The sequence below is a fragment of the Amblyomma americanum genome, chromosome 3 (genome assembly GCF_052857255.1).
Source record: "Amblyomma americanum isolate KBUSLIRL-KWMA chromosome 3, ASM5285725v1, whole genome shotgun sequence".
Lineage (NCBI taxonomy): Eukaryota > Metazoa > Arthropoda > Arachnida > Ixodida > Ixodidae > Amblyomma > Amblyomma americanum.
Window position 1 is genome coordinate 167,410,151 of NC_135499.1, and position 26,566 is coordinate 167,436,716.

The 26,566-nt window shown below is 51.1% G+C and overlaps 1 protein-coding gene and 1 pseudogene across 4 annotated transcripts in view; both read right to left on the reverse strand.

The window, feature by feature from the left end:
• The window catches only part of LOC144125365 (uncharacterized), a 220,291-nt gene that overhangs the window by 137,027 nt on the left and 56,698 nt on the right, over window positions 1-26,566 (reverse strand). The window lies entirely within an intron of this gene.
• LOC144126424 (U2 spliceosomal RNA) lies at window positions 9,010-9,100 on the reverse strand (annotated as a pseudogene).

Here is a 26,566-nt window from a genome sequence, read left to right on the forward strand (position 1 = left end):
CATCTTGTGTCCTTGCGATATATGGGATCGCGACGAAATAGAACGGCTGTGTCGAAAAGTCGGAACCCTGCCTTGCTTTTTTTTCTTTTTTGCTACAGCTTCCTAGGAATACCCATTTCTTCATCACCAGGTATAACGCAGGCGATCTGCACCCAAATAATGCTATATACCGCCCGGCGTATGTGCCGTGGCGCAATACACGTACACGACAAGCCCAAATGTCGAAGCTACGCAAGCTTTCGACATTGCATCGCTGTACAAGGTCTGTCTGGAAAGTATCCAAGGAAATTTCGTTTACTCCCTATATATAAGTTTGGCAGTCCAATACGCCCCACTCCCTTTCACTGTAGCCGGGAGCTCAAAGACTTAAACCGTCGTTTCTCCCATGCTTCGAAGCGTAACGCAAAGTTCGCTTCTTTGATGGCTATCACCGAGCCCTGTGCCTTTTTCTTTTTTTGTTCTTTTTCCTGGGGTGGAATGACATCTCTCAAGTTTCAAATGAGACTTCAGATATTGGAACAGCCGCAAGTTTCGAGGAGAAATATATTGGCAATGCAACTTGGTACAGTGTACCAGAAGAGGCCGTGCAGCGCGCAGCCGGGATGACCCATTCGGCACTTGCCCCCGCCACCAGCGGACGAAGCGGCGGCGCTGCAGTCGCTCACTTTTGAACGCGTTGCTGAGCTCGTCTGCGAACAGAACTGGTGACTTGCGTCGCGACGCGTGACCGGCGCATAAAACGACGAAGTATTTCTTTTCGTTTGCGCAGCCAGTACTCCTACACTACTTTAGGCGAAAAAAAATGGCAGTGGCTTAGCTTGGCTACGCCAGGGTATACGTAGCGAGAGGTGCGTTTCCCTGGCTGGACTTGTTTTTCGGAAACTCGAATGGTATGATCAGTCACACGACGGGCCTTCACATCCTCTTCGGTTGGTTCCCGTCGACTGACGCCTTTGATAGGCTCCATCTCGCCGGCTATACGCCGTCTATTACGCTCGGCAGTCAGGCATCTCCGTTTGGCAAGGCCCCAAGCAGCACAGCTAATCGGGCCAATATTGAATATATATATTCTCTCCTTGTTGAGTAGCCAAGTGGAAGGCGACAACCTCAGGATCGGAAGAGTTAATCTTCTCTTGTCTATACCGTCGTTAGCAGCGGCTGGACTCACTCGGTGAAGAGCTCGCGACTCACTCGCGTCACCCGGTGAAGAGCTAAAACGTTGTACCCTGTTTCATTTAATAGATCAATGGGCTAGGCCTTTGTACTGCAGCGAACTTAGCTTACGACGACGGCGATAAAAATGTTATAAACTAAAATGTTAACAACGATAAAGATGGATCCATGTTTACAGCATCGGTGCGCAAAGATATGCCTGATGGATGTGTTGTCGATTGCTGTGTTACACGACCGAAAGCCCAGGAAAATGTAAAAAAAAAGAATCCCGTTCCGGCGTCCCGCTGAGGTCACATGAAAACAGCCTTATAACACCAGAGATAAAAATTAAATGGCGATACACGCCGCGGTGGCTCAGTGGTTATGGCGCTCGGCTACTGATCCATAGTACCCAGGTTCGAACCCGACCGCGGCGGGCGCGTTTCGATGGAGGCGAAACGCAAAGGCGCCAGCGTGCTGTGCGATGTCAGTGCACGTCAAGATCCCCAGGTGGTCGAAATTATTCCGGAGCCCTTCATTATGGCACCTCTTTCTTCCTTTCTTCTCTCAGTCCCTCCTTTATGTCTTCCCTTACGGCGCGGTTCAGGTGTCCGCTGAGATGTGAGACGGATACTGCACCATTTCCTTTCCCCAAAAACGAATTTTCAATTTTATGAAACCAGAAAAAGAGAGAACGACAGAAACATCAATACCACGGTCGCCGATCTCGCTGCGGATAAACTGCATATAGACAAATATACGTGGCGCAGTAACGTTATGAACAGCGAATCTCTCACGGTGTATCAGGGAACGAGGCCCGCGGGCACATACCTTACGCGCGCTCGGGGGGTGAGGATCGCAATTAATTAACTACACGGCCGACCACGGGTGCTGCGGGATATTAATCTGACCTACACGCAATCCCTCTCACTACCGCCGCCCCAGCTGTGGCCGCAACGGCACATCCTGGCATTCACGTTCTCTTGTCACCGTAGGCGTATATAAATACCGTATTTTCCGGACTACAGCCCGCGGACTATACATGATTTTATTTTTTAAGGTCACTTGTCATAGCCGAAGAGTCTGAATAGCTGTCAAGTAGACGGCCTCGGTAGTCGGGGAATACGGTATCGACTGTGAAAATGAGGCTTACCACTCCAAGCATGGCTTTTAAAGAAGGTACCTTGAAATTCAACGGCGGTACGTCGTGATGAGCCAGGTTTATGAAAAAGAATCTTCTGAGTGTTCGAAAACGTGTGAAGGTGGGTCAGAGTGTGTTGGGAGACTAAAACTCGCAGATCGGACTGCAAGACTGCTGCCTATTGTATATTGTTTGCGATTAACCTAAAAAAAACTATTTTAAGTCGAAATTCGTCACCGCCGACTGCAAACCGGGCGCGGACTATATATATATATATATATATATATATATATATATATATATATATATATATATATATATATATATATATATATATATATATATATATATATATATATATATATATATGTATATATATATATATATATATATATATATATATATATATATATATATATATATATATATATATATATATATATATATATATATATATATATATATATATATATATATATATACATATATATATATGTATATATATATACATATATATATATATATATATATATATATATATATATATATATATATATATATATATATATATATATATATATATATATATATATATATATATATATATATATATATATATATATATATATATATATAAAAGCAAAACCTTTTTATTCAAGCCGAAATTTGCCCCTGCGGACAATACACGAGGTGCGGACTATAGTGCCGAAAATGCGGTATAAAGTGGCAGCCGGCGCCGCAGCTGCTTCTAAGCGTGAATGCGAGCGGGGCAGAGCTCCTGGTCAGGCTTGCCGCGTAGCAGAGCAGCAGCAGACCGTGGTCTGCATCCTCCATCTCCACACCGTTCTCTTTCGCACCGTTAATTAAACGCCCAGCAGCGCTGAAATTAGCTGGCCTATCCTCTGCAACGTGCGTGAATCCCGCGGAACGCAGGTTCGGGCCCGGCCAACGCAGCAGATTACCACGCCGCTAACGCGCGCGAGCGTTCCACGCATGGAACGTAGGCTCCCTAGATGGAAAACGCTCCGCGCGCGCTCTCGCGAGCAGCGGCGCCCTGTTGGAAACGCGAGCGCAATGCTCGCTGACTAAGTGTTGTTACGAAATACGCGGGCATGAATGCTATGCTGCCCGCAACGACGGGACACTTTGTAGTGGCGCGCGGACAGCGCCGAAAACGCAGTGTGGCGAAGTTTTAAGAAATCACGCGTATTATGGAATGTGTGTGTACGCGTCCTTTCTTTTCTTACGGAAACGTAGGATGCTACAAAAACACCCGACTCCTATTTCTGTTTTGGAGCCATTGCTGCACATGGATATTTCCCCAAGTACGCCATAACCGGACACTATTTCACTTCTTTCCTCAGTTTCACCTCTTCCCTGTCCCCATATGCAATCCTTTGCTCCCTTCCCTCACACAGTTATGTTACACGCCGTAAACAAAAATCACCAAAATTAGAGCCATATTTAACTATTTAAGTCCCTTTTTTTCCCAGCAGCAGCTTGGAAACACCGCCAATTTGGAACGAGTGATACAATTATGTTTCCTAAAATTTCCTGTAACGCCGCAAAAATTTCCCTTTACGCCAAACTTTACTCCTGAAATTCCCTGAAAAGACGAAAATACCGTAAGTGGAACATAACTGACCTCGCGACGTACTTCCAGTGCTCGCCGAGACAGTTACTGCGCCTTCTCATTCCTGCCAACCTGCTTCTCCTCCTCCAACTTGGATCACGTTAAAGGGGCTCTGAAAGGGGCTCTAATAAAGTTGCAGTATGGTTGGGATGTTAAAGCACACCTCTTCACGAATACTGTCCAGCAACAAATTTTGTAATGCGCTTTGTAGAAGCTGAGTTATCTGCAGTCAAAATTTGAATTTCAGCGTCTTCGCGCTTTTCCCTCTCCTCTCGTCGCTTTTTGCACGCTGGAAGGTTGGCGCTTCTGCCCCGGCCCCACCTCCGGGAGCAGAGCTTCCTGATCCGCCGGAGCTACGCGGCTAATTGGCCGCTGCCTTGTAGCTGCCTGACGTCTGAAAGAATCTAACCAGTAGCCACCTCTCCACATGTATACGTAGATGCGAGCGACGGAGGAGGGTGCGAGCATGAAAAAGTCGCCGGGAAGGGCTCGCCAACTTTCGCGCTTGATTGTGGGTCCTCTGCTGCGTGTAAAAGTGTATTATTTGGCTCAGGTTTTCATGACAACACAGTGCAGTGAATAAGCGAGTCGATGCGCTCTCCTCGGGAGGTGTTTCACAGCTCCTTTAATAGGTAAAGCGCTAGAGAGCAGACGATCATGAAGATGCATACGGTAATGGTTCATGGGAAGCTTTGGCCGAAGAGAAGCATGGCACAACGTATTTTACTTCGCACAAGGTGGGGTCAAATACCCATTTCCCAAGCGTTTCAACCCAGGTGAGCCGACCACCATGCCAGGGGAAAGCTTGTACCCACTGCGTCACGGGTGGGGGTACCCGGCGGCACTGGAAATCGAACCCCGTACCTCCGAATGCTAGGCGGATGCCCAAATCACTAGGGCGCGGTACAAGCAAGCAACTGCAAGCAACTCCGCGGTATGAGGCTGAAATGCCATTCGCGCCGCCAGTGCCTCATCGCCGCCTCCATTTGTCGCGCCGGCAACGACAGATACGTCACGCACCGCCGACGCGGATGAGCAGGATTGAACTCCACCACTACAGGCTTGCGAATAAGGCGCGCCGCTTCACGCCATTCGTGTCCAACTCCACCGCAAGGGAAGAAGGCGGCCGCGCTCCAGGCAGCCTTGGTCCCTTCAAAAGGCCGCAACGGCAGGGTGGCGACAGCAGCCGCCAGGGTAAAAAAAAAAAAAACTGTCAGGGAACGCAGACACGATATACCTATAAGGAGGCGGCAATATGCACGGCACAAAATACCGGCAAGAAGAAAATATGGAACGAAACCATAGCGCTGCGCAATCAAATCGAAGCTCCCAGACTTCTTTCCTTCGTCTATAGTTTTCGATCACACTTTGTCGCTTTCTTTTTATTTTTTTTTTACAGAGCACGCCAGCTGAAGAACCTGCGCAGAGATTTGCCGTATTTATACGGCCGCCCCTTTCTGTCAGTGCGTCCAACCAACTTGTAGAACGCTTCCGTCTTTCTTTCTTCTTGCTTCTCCGTTCTCGAAGCTCGCACTCGCTGAAATATGTTCGGCAGGAAGTAGTAGTGGTGGTGGTGTCGGTACGTACCGTGCTGCTGCTGCTGCTGCTCCAAGAGCTTTGCATTTCTGCCACAGCCCTCACGCGCACCGTCCAACGCGGTATTGCAAGGCTGGCGCCCATTATTTGCTATTTCCTGGCGTCCCGCTTCTACTTTTTCTCAGTTTAGTACCTTTTTTCTCTTTCTACTTATCGCGCACTCTGCGGCGGCGCCTTGCGTAGCGTGCGTCTTATATATATATGTGCTCTCGTTTTCTCGTTCTTTTTCTCGATCTGTCGCTCTCCAATACCGTTCTTTCAATTCTCTCTCTCTCTCTCTCTCTTCGGCCTTTCGCGAAAAGGAAGGTCGTCCCCGTCGTCGATGCCGAACTCGGCGGCGCCTTGCACCGCACTGCGCTCCCAGGCAGGCTGGCGCGATCGCCGGAGCGTCGCTGAATAAATTCGGGATTTCGCGCCCGCGCTTCCCAAAGAAAGTTTCACACGCACCAAGGGAAAGGATCAGACAGCCGTCGGGATGAAAGAGAAAGCTGGAAGAAAAGAAATAGAGAGAGAGAGAAAGCGAAGTCTGGAGCGCCGCAGAAGCGCATGCCCCCGAGCCGCCGTCGTAACTCGCCCGGTACAAAGGACGGAGAAGCGACGCAACCGCAGGTTGCGGCGGGTGAACGCGGCGCCGCTACACAACGTGATTCACAACCGGCCGGCAGCTACCCTGCGCGTCTACCTTCCCAACATAGTTTTCTGTAGACATTTCATGCGCCTTCATTAGACACTCGATAGACGACCTATTAAAATCCTTGTAAGGCTCGAGCCTTTACGAAAAAGAGAACGTTCGTGCTGTCCCGGAGGCAGCAGGAAGAATTGCGCCCCAAAGAGACTGGCACTGCTCTCGATATGGCCTCGACGCGGAGGTAAATAAGCGCGCATGCGCGGCAAGCTTGTGGCCGTGTCAGATCAGTCGATGCACACCAACGTCACCGGAAGGTGTCTCCCTTATCCGCGGGACGCCCCAAAGTTTTTCGATTCAACTTCGAACCCGACCGCGGCGGCTGCGTTTTTATGCAGGAAAAACGCTAAGGCGCCCGTGTGCTGTGCGATGTCAGTGCACGTTAAAGATCCCCAGGTGGTAGAAGTTATTCCGGAGACCTCCACTACGGCACCTTCTTCTTCCTTTCCTCTTTCACTCCCTCCCTTATCCCTTCCCTTACGGCGCGGTTTAGGTGTCCAACGATATATGAGACAGATACTGCGCCATTTCCTTTCCCAAGAAACCAATTATTAACCAATTATTATTGACCGAGGAAAGTCATATTACCTTCAAGAACTCCTTTTACGATGCGAACGTCTGACCCATATAAAAAAAACGCACAAAGAAGGCAACAAAATGGAAGGGGTAGGTGATCTCCTTTTAAAGCGGGGTATTTATAGCTTCCCTTTAACGCTACCTCGATCAGCTGCGGGAATGACATGCGGGAATGATAATTCGCAAAGGTTTCAGCGTACGAAGCGAGGACAGTCGAGTTCACAGCCGTTACGACGAACACTACAGAACCTGTACGTGAAGCAATGGAGGAGGAGGATAAAACGTTTACAGTTAAACCTCGTTAAAACTATGTTGAAGGGGCCCGGCGATAACTTTGTTAAAACCGTGGCTTCGTTACAGTCCGTGTTGACCAAGCTTTCAAGGGGAATCGACATTCATTTGTTACATCCATTAATTCGTTATAACCAGGTTCGACTGTATTGCCGCCAAAGAGTTAGAAGGGAGCAGGTCACAAAGGGTGGAATACCTCCAGGATTCCACTGGGACCTGCAGCGACCTTGGTCCGTGCAGTCAGGCTCCGCTGGTCTTCAAGGTGAGAGCTGACCAGAACCTCCTCACGGGGTTGGTTATTTCTAGGGATTGCGCCATTTTGTTCACGTGCCCATACCATGTGGTACGGGCTGGAGATTTCCTCGCAGGATGTATACTTATTGCTGTATAGCGTATACTATAGGGTGTAATTTGCTGAGGGGTTTGACATGTGGAAGGAGTTAGTCTGAAGTCTCCTCAGACAGCTTCCTCTTCCCTGGTTAGGGATTTGTTCGGCGTCGGCCATCTTCCTCCAATGCTAGGCGGTAATTTCACTGAATGTGCGCGGGAAGTGACTGCACTGCAGAGCATTCTCTTCCGGTTCTCGGTTGACCAAGTCTCGAGAACAGCCATGGCTCTTACACAGAGAGTGTGGTTGGGGGGTGGGGGGGGGGTGTCTCTCTACCGCTGAAACCAGACTCCCTTCAACTTTGCCAGACAAAAAATTACGTCAGGCCCTCCCCGAAAACAAATATCTTCGCTACGTGCCAGACTATAGGTAAACACACTGAAGGCAGTTCTCACAAGGTTTAAAAATATGAGTCACGTTTGCTGCCTCATGCCAAAACAACCCTACACCTAAATATAAACCTGCCTTTATTTGAGGGATTGGACGGAACGAGAGGAAGAGTGCAAGCTGCGCATGCGAAAGCCCCGAAAGTTTCGCTTAGGTGACACAGGGGCTAAGGTGTTCGAGTGTTAAGCCCGAGGCCACGGTTTCGCTCCGGGGCGCGGCGCCTTTATTTCCATGGGTGAATGCAGAAGCTCCCGTTTGGAGAGATTTCGCCACCAGTTAGAGACCCCAGGAGGCCAGAAACGACCCGAAGCCGTCCACTATACGGCGTACCTCGAAGCCACAAGTTTTGCTCCGCAATGCAAAACTCTATCAACCAATCTGATTCGTCATCTTTGAGGGCTTCCCTTTGCACTGTTATTCAAAGCTGAAATTTTGATGCATCCGCCGGAACAAAATTGATGCTTCACTTATTATTGCCGTGTTATCCGGACGACCAGCGAAATCACGTCCGCGCGATAACCTGCTGAAGGTTTCTGTACCTAATTAAACTTCACTCAGGAGTTCGTACTAAATAAAAACCAATTAATTCCGTTACGCCCGCTTGTCTACAAAAGGGCAATAAGAGGCCTCTGCTTTCGCTATCGCGTTATTTTTTCTTCTCGCACACTGCCCCTATACTTGTCTTTCTATCCCGCCTTCAACGCCAATATTTCCCGCGAGCGTACCACCTTTTCTTTATTATTATCATTTTCTTTACTCGCATCTAACTCTTGCCAGTGGTTCTCGAATCAGTTTTGAACCGGAGGTTTTCGCCTCAGTTAATGGCTCCCGTGGAGGCAGTTAAACCGCTATCAGCTTTCCAGTTAGTCCCAATTAAGCGCCTTGAACGGAGCTGCGCAACCAGAAGGTTACCGCAGGGGCACACTCGTTTGCGTTGCTCTCATACCCTTCTCAGTATCGCGCATTGAGCGACGTCCCCCAAGTAAAGGAGCGCCGCCATGCGTCTGTCTGTCTGTCTGTTGTTGCCAGGAAGAAAGAAAAGGAAAGTGCACAGGCCTGCTCACTGGCTCAAGCCGAGCCACAATCGCTACCACGTGCAGATAGTAGGAGAGTTGAAAGATGGGATAGAAAGACAGGATAGTACAGACGCGCTAAACACAAGGCCGATCCCGGAGGCAGTGCAATACCGGGCCAACCGGTGGCGGAAATGAAGCAACCTTCAAACTCTCCGCCACATTTCCAAAAATAAGTCCATTGGACCCGTAACAGATACTCTACGGGGTACGGACATCCGCCACGCGCAGAACTCCGATTCATTCTCGTCATATATACACAGCCGATTTTCAACAGTTCTCAGTGAGTTCGTCGTCACGGCGAAATAGTTTTACTTCGGCCACTTAGACCGGGAAGAACAAAAAAGTGTCCATGTCTGCTTCGCAATACGCAAGAAGGCCGAAGCTGGCAAGCAAGCAGACGTACATAGACGAATGGGGGGTTACAGACATAAAATGCGAGAGCACGCTGCAGGTTTGTCCAGGGAAGGCACGCGACGGCGTTTTTCTATCTTTTTGTTTTCTTCTCGCCCCTCAAATGCACTGAGCGACAGTTGTCCGAGGTTCGGTTCGAGGCGAAGTGGTTTTGCGAAACCGCGCAGCTGCGGACAAACTCCCAAGACGTGTGGAAACGCACGGTGAGCGTCAGATCGAAGTTTTCTTTTTTTTTTTCTTGGCCGTACAGGCGATTTCGCAATGCACGGGCCGTAATGGGACAAGAAAATGTTGTAGACGATGGTGAGGATTCTTTCCAATTTCGTTGCGACAAGCCGCGGTTGGTGCTCAGTGGTTTAGTGTGCTCAGCGGTTACGGCGCCCGCGGCTGCTGAGTACTATAGGAGGTATTCACATGACGTCATCCGCAAGGGGCGCTAGTGGCCGGCGCGGCAATCGCCATGTTGGTGGTCGCGCGCGCGGCAGCCGCAGCATTTACCTGGCTTGTGATGTGTGAAATGTGAGTGTATTTACCGTCTCGCCGCAGATCATTTCTGTCCGACCCGTAACACCGTGTGACTGAGTGGATACGCCGTGAACTGCGCGATGCAGAAAGAGCAGGCACGCTGAAAATGTTACATTTTGTGGAAACGTCGACCCGTAGGAATGTGCAGGTGCCGGCGTGGTGTGCGACGTACTACAAGACGGCTGCCGTGCGTTGAATTCACCGATATTGAGGTCTGCCTTGTGCACGGCGTAAGTTTACCAACAGGCCGAGGAATTAAAGTATGCAAATCTATGAGAGGGCGCAATTGCTTGACATGCGGTCGAGCCGAACATCCGTGCTGAGGGTGCCGACGGCCGAAGTGCCGTTTTTCACCTAGGTGAGTAGTTAAACGTGTATGTCCGTTTAGCTAGCTTAACTTGTCATCTCTGTCTGCTGAAAGTGACGTGTTACTACTGAATGTAGCGGAATTGCTGCACATCGCGTTGCTGCAAACCGGCCTACAGATTCCAGGTCTTGTGCACTGGAACTAACGCTACGTTTCTACAATCAAACCTGCAAAACATTCTTGCTTTCAGCCATTCGTGCTGCGAGTGCATGACAGTATTTGCCCGACCATTTTGTCGCGTAAACAAAGCAGATATGACACAATATGCCTTTTTGCTGAAACAATGAGTAGTCGGCGGTTCGCGGACTACAGCCGCTGGAAATATGAGTTTCAGCAGCGTCCGCTTAGGAATATGGGTAATTAATCATGTGCTGTGTTATCCACTATGTGTGCTGCATGAGTAGCTGACAGTTATGAACTGATATTAAAAGCTGCAAGTCGTTTACATTCTTGCGTGCAATGCAGCCGGCCAGTTTTGCTGCCGAGTTGCGGCACGCAGCTCAGTTAAATCACGGCACAGAATTCTTCTGTAAACTTTATGCACAATAAGCATTCTACAAAGAAAATTGAACGTTGTCGCATTTAACAACGTGCAAAGATGTTACGGATCACCAACAATTCAGGCCGGATACCTCACTGCGCACCGTGACACTGCGCGAGCTTTCGCGAAACGACCACAAACATGGCGCGTTTGCCGCGGCGACGCTTTCGCCGTCTGGTAGCGCGGCCTCAGTGAATACCTCCTATAGTCGGATACAATTCAAGAACGAAGCGGTTTTTCCCCGCCAAAGGACTCCCTTCCAGTTAATGGCGTCGGCCGGTCCTCATGACCCTGCTAATTGCGTGAGAATGCAGGGAGGCGACTGCCCCCTTTTATCTGCCACTCCCTGCATTGTCACGCTAGCAGGGTCATGACATCCGGCCGACGCCATTGGCTGGAAGGGAGTCCTTTGGCGGGGAAAAACCGCTTCGCTCTTGACTTCTATCCGACTATAGTAAGCGGGTTAGGAACCCGCTTACTATACTGTATCTCAGAAGTTCCTTGCAGCGCTATGAAAGGTAGAGAGCTCCTCAACCAATCAGGAGAGCGCGTTAAATGCGTTCACCTGCGCGAAGTCGTCTGCTGGCGGCGTACACAGCTATTGTTAGAAAAAGAGTATAAGTCGACGCTGTCTGCGCACCATAAGTGTATGCGCGCTTACGTACGCTAAACGCAAGCATTTTGCGGGATGTGACGCCATTTATCACGTTCGTACTTTTAGTTCGCCGTATTGACATTAAAACGCAACGATAAGCTCACCCCAGTAGCGCTATCTGGTTGTTTGAACGGGAACCATTTTTGTCAACAAACCGACGCAGCGGCGGCGCTGGGCATACTACCAGACTCCCTCAAGACGCTATTGTGGCCGCAGGGCAGTGCGCGCACCTGTGAGCGAACCTTGGTGAGCCCCTGTGCATTCCTCGAACAGACGGGCTTGACGTCCCGTCTGTTGTCCGCCAGGTAGTTACGCGCAGTGACCGAACGCTCCGATGGTGCTACCTTGGACGATTAACAGCTGGACGCCCCACTCCAGCTGTAGTGAACATAGTGCTGTGCCCATGTGCTTTTATTCTTCCGTCAGGAAATGATCACGCGCGCAACCTGCACATATTTATTTTTGTGTAAATAGTTTTTGTGTATATTACCTCTCCCCCCTATCCTCTCTTCTTGTCCCCTCACCTCTTTCATTTCATTTCTCCATTCTGTCTGCTATCCTTTACTTCCGCTGCCCCAGCTCAGGTGCTTCAGTATCGATGGCAGATGCCAGGGCTAGCAAAAATCTTTTCCTTCCTTTTCATTATTATTTTAATAAACCACTTACTACTACTACTACTACTTATGGACTAGAAGCGGGAGAATCGTCACTCTAAATAACAAATTAAGCGAAAGCCCAGAGCCCCATTTACAACCAGTAAACGTGCTGAAAACGGCAGTAGCAACGACGAATTCAGTTCCGCGAGGGGACCTGCTCCGAAGGGGCGCCGCCATTTTGGAAGCGATGTTAAAACATACGCAATAGCGCACGCTAAACTTGGGGAATTGCGTACGTAATGAAAGCGTAATTTAAGGGTCGATTTGAAATAGCGTTTGGCGCATGCTCACTTCTAAAGGGGCTGTGAAGGGGGCTCTAATAAAGTTGTGGCATGCCTGGGATATTGAAGCACGCCGCTTCACGAATAGTGTCCAGCAAGGACTTTTTAAATGCGCGTTGTGGAAGCTGAGTTATCTGTAGTTAAAATTTGAATTTCAGCGTCTTCGCGCCTTTCCCTCTCCTCTCGTCACTTTTTGCACGCTGGAAGGTAGGCGCTCCTTCGCCGAGCCCCCCTCTGGGAGCGGAGCTTCCCGACCCGCCGGAGCTAAGTGGCTTATTGGCCGCAGCCACGGTAGCTGTCTGACGTCTGAAAGAATCTAACCAATGGTCACCTGTCACCTTGTCTACGCAGATACGGGGAACGGAGGAGGGTGCAAGCATGAAAAGGTCGCCGGGAAGGGCTCGCCAACTCAGACGCGTGATTGTGGGTCGTCTGCTGCGTGCAGAAGAGTATTATTTGGCTCTGGTTTTCATGGCAACACAGTGCAGTGATTAAGTGAGTTAATGTGCTCTCCTCGGAAGGCGTTTTAGAGCCCCTTTAAAGCACGCTATCCCATATACCCATACATGCGTATTTTATATTGGCACTACATTCTGGAGCGTCGGAACGTCGCCTTTGTACTCATGGCAGCTTTGGTAGTGCTGCAAGGAAACGCTGAGGTATAGTACGCGCTGACTAAAATTTTGATGGATGCGAGACAAAAAAACCGTTCGTGTGCTCAGGCTGCGGTTTGAGTCCCGTGCGGTCCAAATTAATCCGCGCAACCCGCAATTAAAGTGTTCACCATAGTCTACAGGGCCGCTAAGTATAGTAGAAATTTAGCACCTGGTAATGCTGCATCAGTACGCCAAGACCCAAACGCAAGCAGTAGGAAGTGCGTTAGTTTGAGAGGCCGCAGATGATTTTGCCCTCGAAGAAATACCGACTGAAGATGAAATTCAAAGGACACCAAAATGAAGCCATCCAGTCTTATGCAGAACTATCGAGCGCAGCCCGGTGCCGGGTTTGCCCATCAGCTAAAGCCAAATCGCTAATGACAAGGACAGAGCAAACTAAAGCTCGATCTATATACCGAGACGCCTTTGCTTCGATTTCTTTGTTTTATGCGCGTTCTTCTTGCACGGAGTGCAAATACAGTCGCGACAGAAGTGCGCCTGGCACTGTGACAAAGGACACCGTTCAGTGCATTCCGTCTGCCAACACTGTTCTTCGTCAATTATCGGAACATCGATTCTACTCGAGTCCCAGACGGAAGCATCGATCCTCCGGCGCGCACAAAGTCGCACAAAGAAGGAGCGGAGAAGTAGATCGCTCACGAAACAATCACTTGTTTCAAAGGAGACGACAGCGACCGCCTGCTCCTCCTCCTCCTCCTTTCACACCCCCCTCGCCCCATTGAACTTTCTTCCCTTTCCCTCTTTCGCAGCAGTGCGCCCCAGTCTTAAGTGCGAACACTGCATCACAAGAACGCAAAGAAAATGAGAAGGAAAAAATAATCACCACTGCAATACACTTCAATGAGCTCTGCAGATGGTTAAACAGAAAAAGTTACCGTTACCCCCCGCCCCCCCCCCCCCCCCCTCCCGACTGAATACCTGACCGAATACTGCTGTCGCACGGTATAGACGTATCGAAGTGTAAAGTGAAAACACACCAAGATGAAGACTGCCTTGCGAGTTAACGCACTTGACGCAACACCGGTTTAGACTTGCTTCCTTTCCGACTGTCCACCCAAGCCATTTTTTTCGTCGCACGCGATTATGTTTGTAGCATACCGAAGACGCACTAGCGGAGGCGGCTCCTGCGTACGCGCAGTAACATGTGTGCGGTCGGGCGCGGCTACTCGCGTGCGCAACCGGTGTCTGGTAAACCGGTTTACGCCTCCACTAGTGCGTCTCCTTTACGCTAAAACGGTCTACTGTGAGCTTCTCGCGCCAAGCGCGTCATTTCCAGAAGCCGAGAGACGCACACACAAAACAAATTCTCGACTTTTGGCATGGTTGGCATGACTTTATTTGCAAAATAAAAAATTGGCTGCGGCTCAACTAGGCTGAGCCAGGTTATGCGGAGCGAAAGCTCGGTTAAGCATGGTTAGACACTGTTTAGCTTTGGCGCAGAGCAGCGGCGGTACCGCGTGGGCGGCGAGCGCTCCCCTTTATACAGCAAGAGCAAATCACGTGGTTAGTCACGTGACACAACTGGCGAGAGAGAGCGGCGGCGGAACGAGCGGTAACAGCTGCGACAAGTCACGTGATATGACGTCACAGCCACACCTGCGGCGAGCTTCCAGTTAGAGGTCAAATCCAAGTGTCATTTGACATTCGGCTTTGCTTGCGAGAAGTGGGGCTCTCGCTCCAAAAGAAGAATGCATAACCCTCGAAGACGGGCATTTATAATTCCAGTAAAGGTAACAGTAGGCATACAGGGCACTCGCTGAAGGAAGCTGATTTCCAGCGCACGTTTAATACTGACCTTGCAAAAGATGCTGCATGCACTACGACACACCAGTTCTTGGGAGATGTATGACAAGTAGCGCGAACAGCTTACCTGTAATGAGAAAAAGAAAACAAGCGAGTTGCAATTAGTGACAGACACACCACGAGATAACCTAATTTACCCAAGCCATAGTTAACAGAATGAGCGAAAAAAGTTCAATTTGGTCACGCGCCTTGCGAGAACGCGCACCTAGCTTGAAACACAATCTCGTGCGGTGCACGACATCATGCATTAGCGATTAGTGAGGACCGAAACGAAATTAAAGAAAACAGAAGTCTTATCAAACGTCCATTTAGAGCGGAACATGATAAGCACACAGGCACAAAACATACAAGGAGCATTTACAACATAGAAGCGACCCGAACAGCCTCACTGATGTGGCACATTGGCACTCAGTTTTACCGTACAGGCACCAGGGAATGAAGGAAACAGATCGATTTTTTTATTGTGGATTTGTGGTGACGATTCCTTTTACCTATGTTCATTTTTACTACGCCTTCATAATATTAAAAGAGAAGTAGTATACCTGGCTGCGACACGCCTTCATTTATATCTAGGCAAAAAGAAACTATATCACATGGCATCGCACGCCTGGTCATCTTTGTTTCTTCCGGTCCATTGCCTTAGGCTGTTCGCCTCCCACCCCATCCCCATCAGTATGCCGCATTAACAAGCTGGACGGGATGTTTTGGCCGAGTACACAAGGGGGATAAAAGCGTCGCCAACAGCACGGCGAGCTGCTGCGGGCGACGACTCGTTCCAGGCAAAAAGGACCCCGTGCCGAGCGCGCACAGCCTCGGAGGCGGTGATCGGAGCTGGCGGACAGTCCGCGAGCTCACCGCACTCCATCGATCATCTCGTCGCGGACGCCAGCCGCAATGACGGCGCACCGTCATTCGCGGAGAGAAGGAGGCGGGCACCGGAGGTGAGAGGGGGGGGGGGGGGGGGGGGATGGATCGGGCAAAAAGCGGGCTCAGACAGAGAAGCAGAACGCGTCCCAAAAGACAATGCTCGTGGGACGACGCGTAGCGTTCACGGTGTAGGAGACCGAGTGGAACTATGTCTTGTTTTTTTCTCCTCCCGTCGCCGTCGTCATCCGCCGAGTGCCAGGTATAACCGAGTGCACGTGCTCAGCGCGCCATGGGAAAAATCTCCGAACAATGTCCCGCTCGGACGCGGAAACAAAACCGTCGACACCGCATCCAGAAAGAGCGCGACAACGGGGATTCCTGAAGGGCTCACGAGCTTGCCGAGGCAACGCAAACACGCCGGCAATAACAACAACAACAAACACACAAACTAAGCCAACATCAACAAGAACAAGCTGCGAGCGCGTTCGCGAGGTATATCGAAGGAGCAGCCACAGGCGGCAAGCGTGCGGCCACTGCCGGAGGAAACCGCGGAGACAAAACAAGCGGCACTCCCTCTGGTGTCTGCCCCTCCCCCTCCTTCAACCCCAGCTCCGCTTTTCGTCGCAAAGATGGAGTGGGGAAGGCAGGAAGCGGGAAGCGAAGCCCGGTTTGTCCGCGTGCGCCTACGCGTCCTCCGGTCTCTTAAGTTGTATGCAGTAGGTGCGCAAATGTAGCCCCAGATCGCGTCCATCCATGAACCTCGAAAACGGCTGGAGCGGCGTGGCGGCGTTCCTCAAGCTTTTGCCAGCCACTACTGGTCTAAGTAAAAGGTGTCGACGCTTTACTAATGGTCAAATCACAGCTACACCTGAACCATAAACGGACATATTTCGTCGAGCATGTCGCGCAGTTTCTAACTCGGTAACGAAATGCGGACGGTGCTAAAGTATAGTAGCAACGTCGTTACCTGAGGGCTTCTAATCATTCCCGACCATCTAGTGTATTTTAGCACGCTCTGAAAACTGAGCAGAGAGGTTCTTTTTTTCTAATTAACTTACCAAGTAGATGTGGTTTCCGAGGTCGGGTTCAAACTACAGATTCTGGTCGTGACCACCAACAGAACTCCACGCCCACTGAACCTCATTGGAGGGACACCTGCCGAGATTTCCGCGACCGGTTATCAGAACAACGAACCATGGTGTGCGTACAACTTCGCAACGTTTAATTATGTGTTATGCCATGAAGGGACAAATATGAAAGGGAACAAGGAAGCGGAGGTAGAGCCCTTCACCAGCCCCTCTCCCCCCCCCCCCTTTTTTTTGACGAATAAAGCACAAGAAACATACCATGCAAATAGGCAGACCATCCCCCACCGCCTACAAATCCGCCCGTTCGTACATGTCTCTGGGGTCCCCGTGCACACAAATATACTCCTTCGAGAAGAAAACGTACCACCACCGTTATTTGTATAGACCGCGGTGAACGGGTGTGACAGCAGAATGCAGCGACGCAAAGATGAGGAGATATGAAATTTTGTAATCCCCGAAGAAAACAGCAGATCTCAATATTGTCGAACAACCAGGGAGCGCTTCCAAGCAAAATTTCTGCTGAATTTGCGACCGACCGTCTATGGTGCGTGCATCATAGATGCGCAAATATGCCCACGAAGCGAATGGAAAACGCTCAGCCGCCGAGGCCAATAAAGACGGCATGAAATGTTGCAAGCGCACCTGCACCGCAAACACTGTCGTCATCGTAATGCTACGGTTGGAATGAAAAAAACGCAAACGAGTTGTCAACAGCCACGAGACTTATTGGCTTGCTTTGTAAGGATCTCCACAATAACATTCAACCCATATTGATGCGGAGGACGCCAGAGGTGAATGAGGGTGCCCCATTCGGTTACAGCGCTGCTCACAGCACTCGCATCGCGGAGAGCGCGCCCAGCGTGGCAAAGCCCGCCCTGTAGTAGCGTAGTGGGTGAGAGTGTAAGCACAGAGGAGGGATGCCGATGCTTTCTCATCAAAACCCAATTCCTGCGACGAGGCCAAAGGCAACGCTCGGCAGCACCCCCCGCCGAGCGAGCGCGGCCGCAAGTAGTCTCCGGGCCAGGCGTGTGTGTACACCCTGGCAGGTAAATAGGCGCGGCCGCCGCAGCCGCTCGGCTTGTTCGACGCAAGGTATGCACACACTGCACAAACGCGCCAGTGAGGACCGGCGAGAGAGCGATGAGAGGCGGCCCAACTGCCGCGACGGCGGCGGTGGTGGAGGCAGCTCTAACGCGAATGTGATGAGCTTTCGCGCGAGTGCCGGCGATATTGAGATAGGGTCGGCCGTTTCCTACCTCTTTTCCCCCTCCCTCTCTCATTCTTTTTCCCTGTTTTATACTGCCCCGCGGACGCGCCCTCTCTGTGTTTGCGTGTGTGTGTGTGTGTGTGTATATAAGCGAGCCCGCGTTGTTGCGTTGGCTGCGCCCATTTTGCAAAGCCGACCTGACCCGCGCGCGCTTGTGTGTGTGTGTGTTTGTGTACGTGTGTGAGGTGACCACTGGGCCAGGTGTGTGCGCAAGCGCCCGCCGGGCTTGTGCAGCGTGAATCCAGAGCGCGCCCGTCGACGGCTGGGCGCTTGAAGAGCCCATGTTGTTGCGCTATATAGTAGTAGACTCATCTCTAGACGGAAACTATGAAAGCGTTTTCATATCCGAGCGCCTTCTTGTGTTTTCACTCATATAGTGCAGCCGTTGTGCTCTGGAACGTATCTTTCTTTCGGTAGCTATATGTACGGTTCTATTAGTGCAAAGGAAGGCGTCATCGACGTCCGCCGCGTGTCGGATATAGAGAGTGATCAGCTTGCAGAAAGTTTGCTTCAATAGCCTAACCGCAAAACACGAACTGGAGGTCACTAGGAGATACCTTTCCCCTGCAGCGACTTAACATGGATCATAATGATGACGACTGCGTTGTTGATGATGATGACGAATGTTAGCGATTATAACTGAAGGTGAACAATGGTGCTGCCGCGCGCCAGCCAGTTGCTGATATAGTCAAAAGTTGGAAACCCCGTAGTGGAAATTTAAAGGGACGCGCTGTCTTTTTGAGAGAAGGAGCTTTCAGACGCCGCACTTGAGGAGAAGAGAAGACTCTTCAGGCTCCGTCATTTCGCACATTTTTGAAGAAACGTGACGGGCGTGCAGGCGGACAGCAAACAACCTCAGGTGCCTAGACACATCAGTTTTCATTATATATAATCTCGTAGTAGGCAAAAAAAAAGAGTACCTTCGCATGCTTTCCTTTTTTTTCATCTCAGAAAGACGTCCTTTTTTCCCTTCTTTTTCAAAAGAACTGGTCTAACCAACCTCATACCGTCCACGTTATTAATGACCCATGCGTTAACTTCTGTCAGTGTATACCGTTATTTCATTATACAGGTTGCCCGTCATAGGTTTATCTTTTCGCAGCAAATACATGCTCCCGAAGGGCGAAAGTTCGCGCAGTATTTGAGGGCACCCAAAGCATAGTAGTTTACAAATGTGATCCCCGAAAACTGAAGGGCGGCTGCTCTGAGTAAACATCTCCAGTAACGGCGTTCGTGCCCCCTTCTGGCAAGCAGCACACCACTCATCTTGCGCACTTTCCCACTGTACTGCTCAAGACGCACCTACACACACGGCACTCCACCGTACAACCCCGCCGCAATCGGACTCCACGCAGCATAACTAGAGGACGGATTTCGTAGCCAACCATTTGCCTAAGGTAGTGCCACCAGGTGCTCATCCCAAGTTTCCTCCACCACCGCAATTGCGCCATATCGAGCAGGTCCTTTCGGAGGCACAAGCCAGTCGTAGAGCTTTCTGTACTCCTCTTCGCATGCAGATAACGAGACGTGACGCAACACCGCAAGCAAAGACAGAAGAGATGGCAAGACAAGGAGAGAAGAGAAAGAGCAAAGTGAAGTGGAGAGGAGGAGGCGAGACGGGGCAGCCGTGCCCTGTCTGCCGGATAACCCCCTCCGGCATCCAGGCGTAACGACTTCTGTCGAGGGCCGCGCGGGGGCGCCCGCTTCGGCCTCGCACGCCCGCCTGGGGTCCGGCAGCTGCCCCGAATCGGTTGGCCTCGGCACATCCATCACGCAAGAGACAGCGCGGCGGCTGCGCGCATCATCGCGTGCGAGGCCAACGCCGACCAGCGCCTTGACTGCCGCCACGCACTCGCGCCTATACCTCCGCCCGGCGCCGCATGCACGCATACAGTATACATATACTACGCATGTATTCAGCATGCGAGCGCGATGAGCGTGCGAAAGCCGGCAGGAGAGCCGGAGCTTTGCCAATTTCGCCTCCTTCATAAACCACTCGTGTGACACCTGTGCACACATGCCGTGAGCAGATGTTGGGCCAGGCGCTGAAGCTTTCAATGTGCTGATCGATGAGCCTTCGAATGGCAGTCGCAGGAAAAACAGCGAATAATAATCGGTATAATCAATAAAGGGTCGGACTACGTTGCTCCACGATCCCTGCTTATAAAGTGAAACTTTATTGCCATTTTTGTTCTCAGATTACAGACCCCGCTTCCCCTGTGCTCAAAGAGAGATCGTCCCACTTTTGTGACTGCCCATTAACGACTTACCCACGATTTTTTTTTTGTATCACGACAAGCTTCAACACGCATGCATGAAGAGGCAAGACGCCACTGTAAGCAACGCCGCTTTACTTGAAATGACACCGCAATTTAATCCCCGCCGGGCACCGCGCACTAGATTTCTTTAGCTCTTTGCCCCCAGCATACATTTTCAACATGCACCACTAAGGGTTATTTTCAGAATACAGACAGTTCACGCTTCACGAGAAAGCCCGATACTTACGACAGCGAGGTGAAAGTAATCTGGCAGTTTTCGACAGACTACAGCATCAGTAACCGCGTTACTATGTGACGAAATCACCCCCATTCCCTTCCCCCCACCCGGGTTCGAACCCGACCGCGGCGGCTGCGTTTTTATGGAGGAAAAACGCTAAGGCGCCCGTGTGCTGTGCAATGTCAGTGCACGTTAAAGATCCCCAGGTGGTCGAAATTATTCCGGAGCCCTCCACTACGGCACCTCTTCCTTCCTTTCTTCTTTCGCTCCCTCCTTTATCCCTTCCCTTACGGCGTGGTTCAGGTGTCCAACGATATATGAGACAGATACTGTGTCATGTCCTTTCCCCAAAAACCAATTATTATTAATATTCCCCCCCCCCCCCCCCCCATGTATGTACGCCTGTACATCTCAAAGGGTGAAACAGTAATATGTCGCTTTTCGACACGCTACATAGTATCAGTAACCGCATCAATATCTTACGAAATAACACCCCCACACCTTCCCCCCAGGCGTATAATAAGCCCGTACTTCGAGACCCCAAGGGTCTAAGCAATTAAGCCGCAACATCGTTTGCGCATCACACGATTAATGCTGTCTTTGCTTCTGACATCGAGAGCAGGCTTAGAAGCAACCGCCGCTCGCTGGCTGTGTGTCGGGACGGAGTATACAGAGCCAGACCGCGCTGTGGCGAGAAGCGCCAGGGATATTTACCCGCGCACAGACCCCTCTCGACGCTTGTTTACCGTCCATCACAAGCAGCTCGATACGCGGCGGGACGGCGCGACACCGCAGCCGAGTGCTCCTCGCGACAGCGGACACGTCCGGAATACCTGAACGCCCATCCACGCTGGTTCCTCGCAGAGTGGCTTTAATGGTCGATGGTCGCACGCCCGCCGCTGTTTGCCGAACGCGAGACGCTCATGGTGCGCCCCGAAGGACTGAGGCTACGCGGCGGCGCGCGTAGACGACGGTGGCGACCGGAATTCCATTAGGAGGGTCTGATGCCCCGACGCGAGAGCGTGGTCCGGATTGCGAATAAGCCGGCGCAGAAAAGAGACGATGGCCACGGCGCTCGTATACGCTGTACGCGCGTGGTGCTCTGTTCGCGAGGCTTAGCTGAGGGGCCCAGAAACACTCTCCGGCGGAGCTGATCCGGCGACTAACGTGAAATACTGATATATACACACCGCAGAACAATTACACATGCGGCGCACAGCGCGCGCATGTATTGTGGGTCGACCCTTATATCTCGTTTTTGTATCGTACACTATATATAGTGACATGCACCCACTAAGCCCAACAACGTGTCCTGCCCGTTCTTTTCGTATACCTGAGCCCTCGTCAACACTCGGCTGACCACATATCATCATGCAGCATTTTGTTCGCAGTTCAAGTACAGCGGTACGCTCGCTACCGGCACAAGGAAGCCACAGGGATGAATGACGGCGACCGACCGGAAGAGAAGCAGGAAATCAAAGACAAAAAGAGTTAAAATAGACTCCTCATACAATAAATATCGCTTTCCCGAAGACTAGTACGCGGGACCTTATAAACACAGGAGAAACAACGCACAAGAGATGGCGCACACAAGACAGAGATCAATGAGCCAACTTGGAAATCAAATGAGAGGAGTCATCCACGGGGCATGTCTCCAGTGTATTCTCTTCCTCGTTAAGCGTCAAGTGGCGTTGCACATCTGCAGTGCCTGCTAGATGTTTCTCTCCGCGAAGTTCCCATTCTAGGTCGGCATTTCTTGATTCGTAAGATACGTGTAATGTTGCCAGTGGTTGAGAAAATTAGTGACGCTTTGAAAAAAAAATGTACAAAACAACGATCGAAATTGACGCACAGGCACAGATGTATAACAAAACGGCGCCCTTCGCTATTCTTGCTCCGCGCCTCATACCATTCCATTCCATCCCATACCATACCATACCATACCATACCATACCATACCATACCATACCATACCACACCACACAATACCATACCATACCATGCCATACCGTACCGTACCCTGCCATACGATTCCGTATTAAGCAACACGAAATAGGGTTTATAGCACTGCACAACACTCCGTTTATTTGTGTACACACGCATATTTCCTCGTTTAGCGTTTTAAAATTACAAACTAAGTAAAATGAACTCTTTTTTGATGGCACGCCAAAGACAAAATATGCTCAGAAATTAGATCTCGTTTTCTCATGCCACATATTCTTGAGGCGACTGGCCACAATAACACCGCGAAATTAAGGCCACAATAACACGCAGTCCGCGCCGGCCAAAAGTACGGCATATTAAAAGCATCGATCGTTTAGCATCAGAATAAGAGCTCTGCAAACTCCGATCGCCAGCGGAGGCAGAAGCTCGTGAACTGAACACCCCCCGATAACCAAGAGAGCGCGAGAGAGGAATAAGAAGCTGCGGGAAAAAGAGAATTATTGGTCACCGTGCAGCGCGCGGCTAAGGCTTCCCGTATAAGTACTGCGGCATCCGAAACTTCAACACAGGAAGGAGAGCCACACGTATCATCCGGCTTTGCCGGGAGCTGCAGTTATAAGTGCTCTGTGCGAGCACAACACAAAGACGAACAAAGAAGGAAAAGAGTCCAGGAAAGGAAAAGCGCCAGAAAGGAAGCAAGCGCAGTCATCCCCAATGAGAGCAAAACGGGTAAAGAAAGGGAAGAGCAAATAACTTAGGAAAAGAGCTCCTTTCCAGGGGAAGGGGAGGCGAGGATAAGTAAAGAAGAGAGAACGTAAAAAAGGCAGTGGCGGTGGTTAAAAGGAAGTAAGTAGTACGTCGTGGGGAGAAAGAGGAAGAGGGGATTAGCAGCGGCGGCTGCGAGTCATCCAGTATCCAGGGCAGAGGAGGGTCCGCGGAGGACACTCGGCTCGGAACCTGCGCCTGGGGAGCTTTTGGCGTCCGCGACGGGACGTGTTCGGCGGCGGCTTTGGCCGCAGCCGCCGCCGCTCATCCCTTCCTCCTGCACACCGCGCTCCCTAACTCCCCCTTGGCTCCCTCCATCCGACCGTCGGCCGTGTCCCGCTTTCCCTAAGAACTGTGTGTGTGTGTGTGTGTGTGTGTGTGTGTGTGTGTGTGTGTGTGTGTGTGTGTGTGTGTGTGTGTGTGTGTGTGTGTGTGTGTGTGTGTGTGTGTGTGTGTGTGTGTGCGTGCGTGCGTGCGCGCGCGTGCGTGCGTGCGTGCGTGCGTGTGCGTGCGTGCGTGTGTGTGTGTGTGTGTGTGTGTGTGTGTGTGTGTGTGTGTGTGTGTGTGTGTGTGTGTGTGTGTGTGTGTGTGTGTGTGTGTGTGTGTGTGTGCGCGCGCGCGCGCGCGCGTGCGGAGCCAGTTTTCGCGCTTTATTTATCTCCTTACGCCAAATGCCCCGTTCATGTTGGAAGCTGCAGCTTCCTGTACTTTGCCGTCCGCGAAATGGTATGCCTTATATCACTGACCAAGCGATCGCATCACGGAAGATATAGCTCAAAATGACGGGGCACGCCAGAATTTTACGTATATATCAGCTTTGTCTCAATCCTGCAGCAAATATGCAAATATGAGAATGGCACTCCAGACAGCTGTTACTGTCGCGCCCAGGCTCAAGGATGCTATCATCTGCTCTTGATCTGTTCAACTCTGAACGCAGATTGGCAATTTTCCGCCCATTAGTTAGATTTCGTGTCCTCCTCTAACTCCGTTCATGGGCGCCCCCAGCCTGACGCCCTTGTTTACGCTTCGTGGTACCGATGCTGTTTCTGAACTTTCAAACAATCGCGCCTGTGTACTCGCTCGCAAACAAGACAGTAAATCGCTTCTGTCGTTTGCAGCGTTGTTTCTATTAGCAGCCTCTTCTCACACACATCAACCTGGCAAAGCCCGTTCCTCACAGGCAACGTTTTACTCAACGCAACTATACTAGTAACTAAACACTGCGTGCGATACAGACTCGGTTTGTATATTTCCTTTCCTAATAACAGCTCCCCATTCCATTCTGTTTCGCATGCTTACTTGCTCGCCTCAGCTCGAGTTCTAAACGCTTGAGGGTCGAAGTTACGGCAAGTTCAAAGGCGCGTTTCGCGGCTAACTGCCGACGAGAAGCAAGAGGAGAACAGAAGCCCCGCGGCAAGCATTCCAGCGCGCCGATCATCAACTAAAAGGACCTCGCTTCGGAGCGGCAAACAAGCTGAGCGCGCGCGCGTACTAGCGCGCAGTGCTTGCACCCCCCGTGGCCTGCTCTCGCAGTCAAACATGCACGCGCACCACACAAACACGCGCACGCATGGCAAAAACCACTCGGCTGTGTGCTGCCTACATACACTGCGGCAGCCTCAAACAACTGGCCCTGTGAAAACAAACCCGTGTCCTCCTCCAGCACGGAGTCGGGGAAGAGCTGCCATCCTCATGGGAAAGGAAAACAGCAGCGGGGAGGTGAGGGTCTCCAGCCTCCTCACCGCCACCGCTGAGTAAGCAGCCCCATGCGAAAAGCGCAAGCGAAACAGCGTACGAGTACACAAAGTTTAAGGCACACACGCCAAGAATGCTGCCCTCGCATACCTTTTTTGTATAGCCGACGTTCCCCCCAAGTGGAGTGTAGCGAGACTCAAAAGCCTCCTGGCACAGGTGCATCGGCGATCGGGATGGGCAAGCGGATTTAACAGGGTCAACAGCCCTCCGCATTACTTCCCTTCGCAATCAAACAATGATGTTGTGAAGACTGGCGCTTCAGACGCTGAGATTCCGACGGGAGGTATGTACGGGCTCGCCGAACGGTTCGTGGAAGAGGACCAGGGGGCGAATTAAAGGGGGTGTGTGGTCGCCTCTCCCAAGCGAGAAATATTAGCCAGTGTTACGTTTCGCCTACGACGCGCGGTATAGCCGGCGCGGATGCAACGGACGCCGGGGCTTCGTTCAAAGTGGCGGTCATTTTGGCCCGTTCAGTGCTGCCGCAACGCCTCCCGCCAAGCGCGTCCAGGCAGGTTTCAATGCCACGTGTCTTCGTGTGTGCGTGTGTGTGTGTGTGCATGTTGGTGCCCACGCTTGTCAAAGCGCGGCAGCCGGGGAGAGGAGCTCCCCAACTGGGAGGCGAGAACGTCTCACCGGCGCCGGCCCGGCGGACGCGTCCCGTCACGTCTCAACGTGTCCGTGCGTCGCCGTCTCGTGCGCCTCATCCCGAGCCGCTCCTTCTTGCCCTCGACTCCGAAGGTATAAAGGCAGCTGCCCCGGACGCCAAGAGGAGACTTCGATTTCTTCCGTCGAGTAACGTGGTCGCCCTGACCGGCTGCTCTTTTGCGATGCTAGAATAAACAAGTTGTTCTGTTGGCAGTCGACTCATCCTTTGCCAGGACCTTCGGATGTTTCCAGCTGTGCCCCAGGCCGCCAGGCCAACGTTACCCTTGGGGCTTGCGACCCATTTGCAACACCAGGAAAGCAATGCTAGACTCCATTTTTGACCAGGAAGTTCAAGAACTATGCATTTAGATTATCGAGCTCTAAGCATCGCATGCTTGCAGGAAGCCCGGACCACAAGCCATTGCTTCTTCACGGTCGTTTTTTTTTAAATCTTTCTACTGCACCCTTAAACGAGCACGCCAAATTAGTAATGAGATCATTTACATTTCGTTCACGAGCGCTAAAGAAAATGAGCCGCTAATAGTCTCGCCGTAAATGTTGACAAGAAAAAAAAATCGCCACGCAAAATGACGTCGACATACCCACAGCGACGCGACCGGAGGCGATAAAGATTCGCGTACGCAATACGACATAGCAGGCAAAAAGACACAGGCGCAAGATAAGATAAACTCTTCACTGCTGAGCACTATCGGCTGCCAGCTTGCGTCATTCGCTCATTACTGCTATCACTGAAATGTTTACATCAGCTGGAAACAGCACGGAAATGCACTATCGCGCTCAATACGGCTTTCAACGCGATCGGAGTAAGCCATGTGAGGTTTTCGCGTTATAGTAAATCAATGCGCCTTCACAGACAGCATCCAGCTTGCAGAAAGAT